Source organism: Misgurnus anguillicaudatus, chromosome 19 (genome assembly GCF_027580225.2).
Source record: "Misgurnus anguillicaudatus chromosome 19, ASM2758022v2, whole genome shotgun sequence".
Classification (NCBI taxonomy): domain Eukaryota; kingdom Metazoa; phylum Chordata; class Actinopteri; order Cypriniformes; family Cobitidae; genus Misgurnus; species Misgurnus anguillicaudatus.
In genome coordinates, this window is record NC_073355.2 from 53,158,433 (window position 1) to 53,171,406 (window position 12,974).

Genomic DNA, 12,974 nt, shown 5'->3' on the forward strand with positions numbered 1-12,974 from the left:
ACACTCTGAGTCTCGAGTCAAACGGTCCAACCCCCGTGTCTCTACGATGTTCTGATGCGGAGATATAAGGCTTTGTTTACTCTGTTGCTAGGGTACTGTATTTGGTTGCTAGGGAAAAAATTGGCATCCCATAATGATTACACTCTGAGTCACGAGTCAAACGGTCCAACCCCCGTGTCTCTACGATGTTCTGATGCAGAGATATAAGGCTTTGTTTACTCTGTTGCTAGGGTACTGTATTTGGTTGCTAGGGAAAAAATTGGCATCCCATAATGATTACACTCTGAGTCACGAGTCAAACGGTCCACCCCCCGTGTCTTTATGATGTTCTGATGCCGTGATATAAGGCTTTGTTTACTCTGTTGCTAGGGTACTGTATTTGGTTGCTAGGGAAAAAATTGGCATCCCATAATGATTACACGCCGAGTCACGAGTCAAACGGTCCAACCCCCGTGTCTTTACGATGTTCTGATGCGGAGATATAAGGCTTTGTTTACTCTGTTGCTAGGGTTCTGTATTTGGTTGCTAGGGAAAAAATTGGCATCCCATAATGATTACACTCTGAGTCACGAGTCAAACGGTCCAACCCCCGTGTCTCTACGATGTTCTGATGCGGAGATATAAGGCTTTGTTTATTTGGTTGCTAGGGAAAAATTTGACATCCAATATTGATTACACTCCGGGTCACGAGTCAAACGGTCCAATCCCCATGTCTCTACGATGTTCTGATGCGGAGATAAAAGGCTTTGTTTACTCTGTTGCTAGGGTACTGTATTTGGTTGCTAGGGAACAAATTGGCATCCCATAATGATTACACTCCGAGTCACGAGTCAAATGGTCCAACCCCCGTTTCTCTATGATGTTCTGATGCGGAGATATAAGGCTTTGTTTTCTCTGTTGCTAGGGTACTGTATTTAGTTGCTAGGGAAAAAATTGGCATCCCATAATGATTACACTCCGAGTCACGAGTCAAACGGTCCAACCCCCGTGTCTCTACGATGTTCTGATGCGGAGATATAAGGCTTTGTTTACTCTGTTGCTAGGGTACTGTATTTGGTTGCTAGGGAAAAAATTGGCATCCCATAATGATTACACTCCGAGTCACAAGTCAAACGGTCCAACCCCCGTGTCTCTACGATGTTCTGATGCGGAGATATAAGGCTTTGTTTACTCTGTTGCTAGGGTACTGTATTTGGTTGCTAGGGAAAAAATTGGCATCCCATAATGATTACACTCTGAGTCATGAGTCAAACGGTCCAACCCCCGTGTCTCTACGATGTTCTGATGCGGAGATATAAGGCTTTGTTTACTCTGTTGCTAGGGTACTGTATTTGGTTGCTAGGGAAAAAATTGGCATCCCATAATGACTACACTCCGAGTCACGAGTCAAACGGTCCAACCCCCGTTTCTCTACGATGTTCTGATGCGGAGATATAAGGCTTTGTTTACTCTGTTGCTAGGGTACTGTATTTGGTTGCTAAGGAAAAAATTGGCATCCCATTAAGATTACACTCTGAGTCACGAGTCAAACGGTCCAACCCCCGTGTCTCTACGATGTTCTGATGCGGAGATATAAGGCTTTGTTTACTCTGTTGCTAGGGTACTGTATTTGGTTGCTAGGGAAAAAATTGGCATCCCATAGTGATTACACTCTGAGTCACAAGTCAAACGGTCCAACCCCCGTGTCTCTACGATGTTCTGATGCGGAAATATAACTGTTTGAATTTTATGTTGCTAGGGTGCTCAAAAGTGGTTGCTAGGGGCGTGGCTTAATACCTATGTAAGGATCCTGTGAGACTGATTGGATGCCTGAATAAAATGAGCCCACCCCCATGTCTCTATGACACTGTGCTGCAAAGATATCCATCTGGGCATTTTATAATGGCAGTCTATGGGAGATGTTGCTAGGGTGCCCAAAATGGTTGCTAGGGGCGTGGCTTAATAGCTCTGGGACTATCCTGATAGATTGATTGGATCTCTGAGTAAAATGAGCCCACCCCCTTGTCTCTACGACATTGTAAAGCAAAGATATCTCATCTGGAACTTTTTTATTCCCTTATATGGGCATGTTTCCTGCCCCATTATAAGTCAATGGGAAATTTCGGGTGCCTCTTACACCCCAGGGGTACAACTTACACCCCAATGTGATATATGTTCTTACAGAGCCTACCACCCTCTTCAAATGTTGTAACCCACATGTTTCTACAAAATCCTCGAGTGGAGCTATGACTGGTCAAAGTTGGGCGCAATGTTAAGTCAATGGGATTTTTCGGGTGGTTTTTCGCCCCCCTTTCGAAAATCCTGCACCCGATCCCTTAAAAAAGATATAGCACACCATTCCTCAATAAACCGGTCAATTTGGGCCCTCTTTTATGGGTCTACGACAAACCGTGTGGGACGAGTTACGCGCCGAAATTTATGCGACATAAGAATAAAGATATAAAAATAATAATATCCCTGAGGAATAGTAATAGTGATGCCTTGCATAAATGCAAGCACCACTAACTAGATAGGTACATTTCCTGAAGAAAATGTGAGTGGTGCTTGCCGTGGCAAAATTCTGGGGACCATATATGATTATACTTCAAGCCAAAAGTAAAACGATCCAACTCCCGTGTCTCTACGATGTTCTGATGCGGAGATATAAGGCTGTGTTTATCCGGTTGCTAGGGTACTGTATTTGGTTGCTAGGGAAAAAATTGGCATCCCATAATGATTACACTCTGAGTCACGAGTCAAACGGTCCAACCCCCGTGTCTCTACGATGTTCTGATGCTGAGATATAAGGCTTTGTTTACTCTGTTGCTAGGGTACTGTATTTGGTTGCTAGGGAAAAAATTGGCATCCCATGGTGATTACACGCCGAGTCACGAGTCAAACGGTCCAACCCCCGTGTCTCTACGATGTTCTGATGCGGAGATATAAGGCTTTGTTTACTCTGTTGCTAGGGTACTGTATTTGGTTGCTAGGGAAAAAATTGGCATCCCATAATGATTACACTCTGAGTCACGAGTCAAACGGGCCAACCCCCGTGTCTCTACGATGTTCTGATGCTGAGATATAAGGCTTTGTTTACTCTGTTGCTAGGGTACTGTATTTGGTTGCTAGGGAAAAAATTGGCATCCCATAGTGATTACACGCCGAGTCACGAGTCAAACGGTCCAACCCCCGTGTCTCTACGATGTTCTGATGCTGAGATATAAGGCTTTGTTTACTCTGTTGCTAGGGTACTGTATTTGGTTGCTAGGGAAAAAAATTGCATCCCATAGTGATTACACTCTGAGTCACGAGTCAAACGGTCCAACCCCCGTGTCTCTACGATGTTCTGATTCGGAGATATAAGGCTTTGTTTACTCTGTTGCTAGGGTACTGTATTTAGTTGCTAGGGGAAAAATTGGCAACCACTAGTGATTACATGTCGAGTCACAAGTAAAATAGTCCAGCCCCCGTGTCTCTACGATATTGTGATGCGGAGATATAAGGCTTTGTTTATTCAGTTGCTAGGGTACTAAAATTTGGTTGCTAGGGGCGTGGCTTGGGAGTGGCCAATGATGTGACCAGTTGTTACACTCCGAGTCACAAGTAAAACGGTCCAACCCCCGTGTCTCTATGATGTTCTGATGCTGAGATAAAAGGCTTTGTTTACTCTGTTGCTAGGGTACTGTATTTGGTTGCTAGGGAAAAATTAGTCATACCATAATGATTACACACTGAGTCACGAGTCAAACGGTCCAACCCCCGTGTCTCTACGATGTTCGGATGCCGAGATATAACTATTTGAATTTTATGTTGCTAGGGTGCTCAAAAGTGGTTGCTAGGGGCGTGGCTTAATACGTATGTAAGGATCCTGAGAGACTGATTGGATGCCTGAGTAAAATGAGCCCACCCCCATGTCTCTATGACACTGTGCTGCAAAGATATCCATCGGGGCATTTTATAATGGCAGTCTATGGGAGATGTTGCTAGGGTGCCCAAAATTGTTGCTAGGGGCGTGGCTTAATAGCTCTGGGATGATCCTGAGAGACTGATTGGATGCCCGAGTGAAATGAGCCCACCCACTTATCTCTACGACACTGTAAAGCAAAGATATCCCATCTCGAACTGTTTTATTCCCTTATATGGGCATTTTTCCTGCCCCATTATAAGTCAATGGTAATTTTCGGGTGCCTCTTACACCCCAGGGGTACAACTTACACCCCAATGTCATGTATGTTCTTACAGAGCCTACCACCCTCTTCAAATTTAGTAACCAACATGTCTCTACAAAATCCTCACTCATTCCTATGACCCGTTAAAGTTTTTGCAATGTTAAGTCTATGGGATTTTGCCCCATTGACTTTTCATTAGGGCACTTTTGGGAGCCTCTTACACCCCAGGGGTACAGCTCACACCCGAATGTGATGTATGTTCTTACAAAGCCTATCACCCTCTTTAAATGCTGTAACCCACATGTTTCTACAAAATCCTTGAGAGGAGCTATGACCCGTCAAAGTTGGGCCCAATGTTAAGTCAATGGGATTTTTCGGGTGGTTTTACGCCCCCCTTTCGGAAATCCTGCACCCGATCCCTTATAAAAGTCATAGCACACCTCTCCTCAATAATCCGGTCGATTTGAGCCCTCTTTCATGGGTCTACAACAAACCGTGCGGGACGAGTTACGTGCCGAAAAAAGTGTCCGGATGTAAGAAGAAGAAGAAGAAGAAGAATATCCCTGACGAATAATAATAGTGATGCCTTGCATAAATGCAAGCACCACTAATAAGTATGAGCAATAATAATAGTGATGCCTTGCATAAATGCAAGCACCACTAATAATAAGTTTAGATACAACAACAGTATGTTGGCTTTGTCAAGCCAACATAATAATAAGTATGAGCAATAATAATAGTGATGCCTTGCATAAATGCAAGCACCACTAATAATATCCCCGCACAATAGTAATAGTGATGCCTTGCATAAATGCAAGCACCACTAACTAGATATTAAAGTTTGAAGACAAACTTTATGTCGGCTTGAAAAAGCGTAGCCTGAACAGTTTCACAGGATAAACGTAAAGTTAAGATGTTCAATTTAGTCTAGCTGGTTGTTTGCATGCATGATTAAGAATGAATACAGCTTGATTTATCATGAAGACAACATGATTGGAATGAAGTTAGCATGATTAGCATGAAGTTAGCATGATTAGCATGAAGTTAGCATGATTAGCATGAAGCTAGTACAATGCTAGCATGATTAGCATGAAGCTAACATGATTAGCATGAAGCTAGCACGATGTTAGCATGATTAGCATGAAGCTACCATGATGTTAGCATGATTAGCATGAAGCTAGCATGATGCTTTCTTGATTAGCATGAAGCTAGCATGATGTTAGCATGATTAGCATGAAGCTAGCATGAAGCTAACATGATTATCATGAAGCTAGCATGATTAGCATGAAGGTAGCATGATGCTAACATGATTAGCATGAAGCTAACATGATGCTAGCATGATTAGCATGAAGCTAGCATGATGCTAACATGATTAGCATGAAGCTAGCATGACGCTTACATGATTAGCATGAAGCTAGCATGATTCTATCATGATTAGCATGAAGCTAGCATGATTAGCATGAAGCTACCATGATGTTAGCATGATTAGCATGAAGCTAACATGATGCTAGCATGATTAGCATGAAGCTAGCATGAGGCTAGCATGATTAGCATGAAGTAAACATGAGGTTAGCATGATTAGCGTGAAGCTAACATGATGCTAGCATGATTAGCATGAAGCTAGCATGATGTTAGCATGATTAGCATGAAGCTAGCATGATGCTAGCATGATTAGCATGAAGCTAACATGATGTTAACATGATTAGCATTAAGCTAGCATGATGCTAGCATGATTAGCATGAAGCTAGCATGATGCTAGCATGATTAGCATGAAGCTAGCATGATGCGAGCATGATTAGCATGATGTTAGCATGATTAGCATGAAGTTAACATGATTTTAGCATGATAAGCATGAAGCTAGCATGATGTTAGCATGAAGCTAGCATGATGTTTGTCTCAATGTTAAGTCAATGGGAATTTTGGGGCGTTTGAGCGCCCCGTTTAGGAATTCGGAAGGTCCCACCAGTTAGAAAAGATATAGCACACTAAGTCAGACCAGTTTGAAGGTCCGTGGAAAATTTGGTGCATGTTGCTTGAAAGCTCTAGGACGAGTTAGTGTCAGAAATTTTGGAGGGGTAGAATAATAATAAGATATAAGTTTAAAAGCAACTAGATAGAAAAGTTTGAAGACAAACTTTATGTTGGCTTGACAAAGCTTGGCCTAAACGTTTAAAACAGTTTGAGAGAAACTTAAAACAAGTTTAGTTTAGTAGTCTAACTTTCCGTAAACATGATTTAGCACTAAGTTAACATGATGTTAACATGAATTAGCATGAGTTAGCATGATGCTAAAATGAATTAGCAGGAAGCTAACATGATGCTAACATGAATTAGCAGGAAGCTAACATGATGCTAACATGAATTAGCAGGAAGCTAACATGATGTTAACATGAATTAGCATGAAGTTAGCATGATGCTAACATGAATTAGCATGAAGCTAGCATGATGCTAACATGAATTAGCATGATGATAACATGAATTAGCATGAAGCTAGCATGATGCTAACATGAATTAGCATGAAGCTAGCATGATGATAACATGAATTAGCATGAAGCTAACATGAATTAACATTAAGCTAACATGAATTAGCATGAAGCTAGCATGATGCTAACATAAATTAGCATGATGCTAACATGAATTAGCATGAAGCTAACATGATGCTTACATGAATTAGCATGAAGCTAGCATGAAGCTAACATGAATTAGCATGAAGCTAGCATGAAGCTAACATGAATTAGCATGAAGCTAGCATGATGCTAACATGAATTAGCATGAAGCTAGCATGATGCTAACATGAATTAGCATGAAGTTAGCATTATGTTAACACATATTAGCATTAAGCTAACATGATGTTGACATGAATTAGCATGAAGCTAGCATGATGTTAACATGAATTAGCATGATGCTAACATGAATTAGCATGAAGCTAACATGATGCTAACATGAATTAGCATGAAGCTAGCATGATGTTGACATGAATTAGCATGAAGCTAGCATGATGCTAATATGAATTAGCATGAAGCTAGCATGATGCTAACATGAATTACCATGAAGCTAACATGAATTAGCATGAAGCTAGCATGATGTTAACATGAATTAGCATGAAGCTAGCATGATGCTAACATGAATTAGCATGAAGCTAGCATGAAGCTTACATGAATTAGCATGAAGCTAGCATGATGCTAACATGAATTAGCATGATGCTAGCATGATGCTAACATGAATTAGCATGAAGCTAGCATGATGCTAACATGAATTAGCATGAAGCTAGCATGATGCTAACATGAATAAGCATGAAGCTAACATCATGCTAACATGAATTAGCATGAAGCTAGCATGATGCTAACATGAATTAGCATGAAGCTAGCATGATGCTAACATGAATAAGCATGAAGCTAACATCATGCTAACATGAATTAGCATGAAGCTAGCATGATGCTAACATGAATTAGCATGAAGTTAGCATTATGCTAACATGAATTAGCATGAAGCTAACATCATGCTAACATGAATTAGCATGAAGCTAGCATCATGCTAACATGAATTAGCATGAAGCTAGCATCATGCTAACATGATTTAGCATAAAGTTAGCAAGATTTATTATGAAATTAGCATAAAGCTAGCATGAAACTAGCATGAAGCTAGTATGACTTAGCATGAAGCTAGCATAAGGCTAACATGACCAAAAGACCCAACCCCCATGTCTCTATGATGTTCGGATCCAGAGATATAAGGCTTTTCAAAGCCAACATAATAATATCCCTGAGGAATAGTAATAGTGATGCTTTGCATAAATGCAAGCACCACTAATAATAAAAGTGATGCCTTGCATAAATGCAAGCACCACTAATAATAATAAGTTTAGATACAACAACAGTATGTTGGCTAATAATATCCCTGAGGAATAGTAATAGTGATGCCTTGCATAAATGCAAGCAGCACTAATAATAAGATTAAGATGAAGAACAGTATGTTGGCTTTTTCAAGCCAACATAATAAGTATGAGCAATAGTAATAGTGATGCCTTGCATAAATGCAAGCACCACCACTAATAATAATAAGTTTAGACTGAAGAACAGTATGTTGGCTTTTATAAGCCAACTAAAAACAGTTTATGGTTGATATAGAAATATGTGAGTGAACAAAGTAGGCTACAGAACAAAAACGTATAACTTCAGACAGAGCCAAAAGCCCGTTATTAAGGCAGACTAAAACAGTGGAGTCGGGATGGTCATCCTCATGTTTCACATTAACTTTGTTGGTAAAAAGCATGTGAGTGAAAGTCAAGTTCAGGTAAAGCAACTAGTTATAAATGTAAGGGCTTTTTTGGACAACTTCGGTGAAAAGGTGTTGATTTCGTAGTTCAGTCAGCGTAACTTATATCCGAGAGGTCTTACAAGCGCCACAGACACCTATCAGCCTTTTGTAAGGAGGAGCAGCTCGAGTGTGGTGCGGTCAGTTAAGCTGCTCTATTTCTCAAATTCATATTACTGATAAAGTGTTAAAACTTAGATGAGATGTTGGTGTTTTATGGCTCACGAATTCGCAATAACGGATACGTATAGTAGTTCGTGTTAATGACATTAATCCAAACTTATTGATGACGTTATAACATGGGCGTTGAATCCAATATTAATCATGCTGAGGTTTTCTCGACGGGGTAATGTGTATAAATGCAGTTATAAAATTAAAAGGGACAAGATAGTCGACGTGACCCTCATGTTTCCATGGCAATCAGTCAATCACGTTACGTTTATGCTGCGGTCATTCGCGCAGTATCCATGATTTTAAGCGCATAAAACACTTAAGTTAACTCTTTGTACGAAAATATCATGTTGTGTAAGTTGGCATGTTCTATTTGAATTAAAATACATTGTAACGGTGTAATTTTGCTTACTTGATGAATAGTTAGCAAGTTTTAATGGAAATAGAAAATATTGGTTATCTAGACAAATGTGCTCTTGTTTTTAGTATATTTTTATAACTCTTTTGTAATGTCTTCGTTATCAGAGCCCTTCAAATTAGAATAGTGATGATCTTGTCAATGCTGAGATTTTCATGCATCAACAGCCACTACATCTGTCTGGATCAGGTAATGTTGTGTTAACCCTGCTATTCTACAATATTTACTTTGCAGTATGCAAGTGTATGCATTCATGTTTTGATAAAGGTCATTATAGAATTCTCTCCCAATATTGCACTAATTTTACTTTTTTATATTTTGTCAAGATTGAACAAGAAACAGACAGCAAGGGTTGTCAGGTCAGAAACAGAATGACACACAAACACGAGAAACTTCACAGGTGAGAATTGAGAGTGGCTTTTTAAAAACACCTGCTACTTGTTTCTCAAGAATGGTTTATCATTGTCATTAGGAAAATATAAGAAACAAATTTGACAATGGTTACTTTTCAGCACAGCAATTAATCTTTTTGTATGCCACTATTCCTTCTACAGTATGTAGGCCTACATATTTCAAACAGTTTGTTTTCAGTAGACACAGACAAAAATTAATCCAGTGTTCATAGTGGATGTTGATGCAAGTTTTAGAGAGGCTTCAAATTGACAGAAAAAATCCTAATAATTAAGATACAGTGTTTTGTATTTCACAATTTATGTTTCCTTTTAAAAGGGACCATGACTTGTTTTTATTTTATTATGTGTTTTAAATTGTAGGCAGATCAACATGCAATTTGAAGACGTGTGATACAATACAGAGAGCTGAAGTTGTGTGTCTTTCCAGATCCCCAAATCATTCCCCCTTAAAAGGTAATGAATAGTGTTATGACAAAAAATTTAAACATTCTTAATTTCTTTAAAAGTTGTACTTGGGCCACAGTTTTCTGTATTTCTAACCAAAACATTGCATTTATATTTCTATACTAATGAAATATGTTTTTCTTTTTCCAAACTTTATCAAATGCAATGATCGCTAAGATGAGCCTGAAGAGGAGATTTGGGAAGATGCCGTTTCATAAGTCGCTTTGCCAGATCACATGTGGTAAGTTTGTAAAACATATATTAAAAATAGAACCAGAACATCTCCTAATCAAAAGTTTTTGATCAGGTCGGGATGTCTGCTAACAAGATGCCTTGCTGGTCTGGGCAAGTTTAAAGTCTTACACAGACCGTCCAGAGGTTCTGAAGTCCATCTTCAATTTCATTGGTAAGGGACTACACAAAAGGCTGTTTGACCCAAACGTAAAGCAACCTGTCAGTGTTTGCTTTGTTAAGCATCTCATTTGGGGATGTTGAAAATATAAAGTTGATATCACTTAACCATTCGGTATTGGATTAATTTGTAACCAAATCGATCAGAAACACCATTCCAGCTATCTGGAAATCTGCCAATGTCTTCCCCCTTCATGAAGGTGGTGATCCGGCTAACATAAATAATTATAGGCCTATTTCTAAATTGTCAGTATTAGCCAAACTAATGGAATCATTTGTTAGCATGCAGCACTGTTTGTTGATTTGTCAAAAGCTTTTGACACAGTGGACCATAAAATACTCCTTCATAGACTCGCCTCTATTGGACTATCTGAACAAGCAGTGGGATGGTTAAACAGTTATTTATTAGGGAGAACACAATGTGTGCAAGTAGACGGCCTTACATCTGCCTCTCTAAATATTTTAAAAGCGGTGCCTCAAGGCTCAATCCTTGGACCTCTTCTTTTTATTATTTATACAAACAATCTCTGCCATAATATAAATAACATAAACTATCATTATTATGCTGATGACACTGTTCTCTATTGTTCTGGATCTACAGTTGTTCAAGCTATCACAAATTTACAAACTGCTTTTAACATTTTGCAACAAAATCTGGCTATTTTAAAACTGGTATTAAATGTTAAAAAAACTAAAGTTATGACTTTCACTCGTGGAAAATTAATTAAAAACAATGTTCCAGCCATTTATACATTTTCTGGAACAGAAATTGAAGAAGTGTCACATTACAGATACTTGGGTATAACTATTGATCAATCATTGTCTTTTACATTGCATATCCAAGATTTGGTTAAAAAACTGAGATTGAAATTAGTTTTTTTTTAGAATGAAGTCTTGTTTATCTTTTGATGCAAAAAAGAACTTGTAAATGCAACATTCCTATCTGTCTTGGATTATGGTGATATTTTATACATGCGTTCATCCTCCCAGTGTCTTCATGCTTTGGACACGGCGTTTCATGGAGCCTTAAGATTTATCACCAATATAAAATCTCATACTCATCACTGTTTGTTATATTCTCGGGTCGAGTGGTTCTCCCTGTCCATTCGGCGTTGGATGCATTGGCATCTTTTTATTTATAAAGCAGTTTTAGGACTACTTCCTCCTTATCTGAACACTTATATTCTCCCTAGATCTGCTGGGTCACACTATCTGCGTTCACATGATCTGTTTTTATTGATAGTCCCTAAAGCCCGCACTGATTTTGGCAAAAAGGCGTTTAGTTATGCAGCTGCATCTGCTTGGAATCAGCTTCAGAATCAGTTACATTTGAAAGAGTTGGTTTCACTTAATTCTTTTAAGGGTTTTTTAAAGGATCTTGAAGAGAGGCAGTCTGTCTGTCATTGTTTTAAATTGAATTGGGTCCCAGGAATTTTTTGATGACATTGCTGTTTGTGTATGATGAGTGAAAGTGTGTTTATGTATTTACCTGTAAATGTTTTTTATTTATTTGTAACCACGTTGCTGCCACTTGCCAGGACACTCTTGTAAAAGAGATTTTTAATCTCAAGGAGTTTTTATCCTGGTTAAATAAAGGTTTGAGTAAAAAAAAAAAACATTCACTACCATAGTATTCTTTTATCTTACTATGTAAGTCAATGGTGCTTCTTGTCAGTTTGGTTCCAGACATTCCTTAAAAAATATTTTGTGTTCATCAGGACGCTTTAAGGTGTAGAAACATCTCAGCAACCTCAAGAGAAATTGGAGACAACTGAGCTAAATTGCAGATGTTGTTGCAAAGGGTCTGAATATGTATAATGTAAATATGATGTTTTCTTTTTTCATACATTTGCAAAAGTTTCTAAAATTCTGTTTTTACTTTGTAAAAATATCTGAACAATTGCAGTATCATGCAACAACATAAAATTTGAAAGTGAAAGGTGTATGATAATATCTGAATGCACTGTAGATGATCTTAATTGAACCTCATTGTCATCTTCGTAAACACAACAGCTTTCTTCCTTCATCAGATGGCTATGCAATGTTTCAAGTCAGACTATCAAAGAAAAGGCATCTTGCCCTGATGTGCAATAACATGATTTTTTTGTACATGGGCTAAAATGCAGCATTTTTTGAAAATTAAATATCTTGTTTTTTCCCTCTTTAGATGCTGTCATCGTATTAAGTACAGCATGAGCTAGAATAGATGGGTGGTGGTGGCCATAAGAAGACTGTCAACTAAACCAACAACAAAATTCATATTTGCAGTTTTTCTTGAATAAAGTTTTTCTATTCAGATTAATAAAATGACTTTTAAACATGATTTTGTTTTCATATTTTATGATTTTATTCTATATTTAGAAAATTCCACTTCTGCACTACTAACTGGAAACCTAACTGTTTGAAAGAATGTGTTTTTATCCATAAAAAATATTTTTAACAGCTGCTTTCATGTTTATTTGGAAAGGGTAGGCACCTGCCATCTTATTTTTCCACATTTAAACTTTACCTTCCTTAAGTGTTTAGTTTTATGAATGGGGTTGTACTGTAAGTTATGCGTAGCAAGTTGCATTCATATGATAATTGCACTAAAAATTACACGTTTACAGTAAATCATTTAGTGAGTATAGCAGTGTAAAGTAAAAATCTATATTT

General features: G+C 38.4%; 2 long non-coding RNA genes across 2 annotated transcripts; both read left to right on the forward strand.

The window, feature by feature from the left end:
- Nucleotides 1-9,286: 9,286 nt before the first annotated feature.
- LOC141350942 (uncharacterized) lies at nt 9,287-10,427 on the forward strand. The gene is made up of 3 exons (XR_012359038.1): nt 9,287-9,451; nt 9,825-10,149; nt 10,216-10,427. It is a non-coding gene; the product is annotated as an uncharacterized lncRNA (long non-coding RNA).
- Nucleotides 10,428-11,941: 1,514 nt separating this feature from the next.
- Nucleotides 11,942-12,642, forward strand: LOC141350943 (uncharacterized). The gene is made up of 2 exons (XR_012359039.1): nt 11,942-12,138; nt 12,487-12,642. It is a non-coding gene; the product is annotated as an uncharacterized lncRNA (long non-coding RNA).
- The last annotated feature ends 332 nt before the right edge of the window (nt 12,643-12,974 follow it).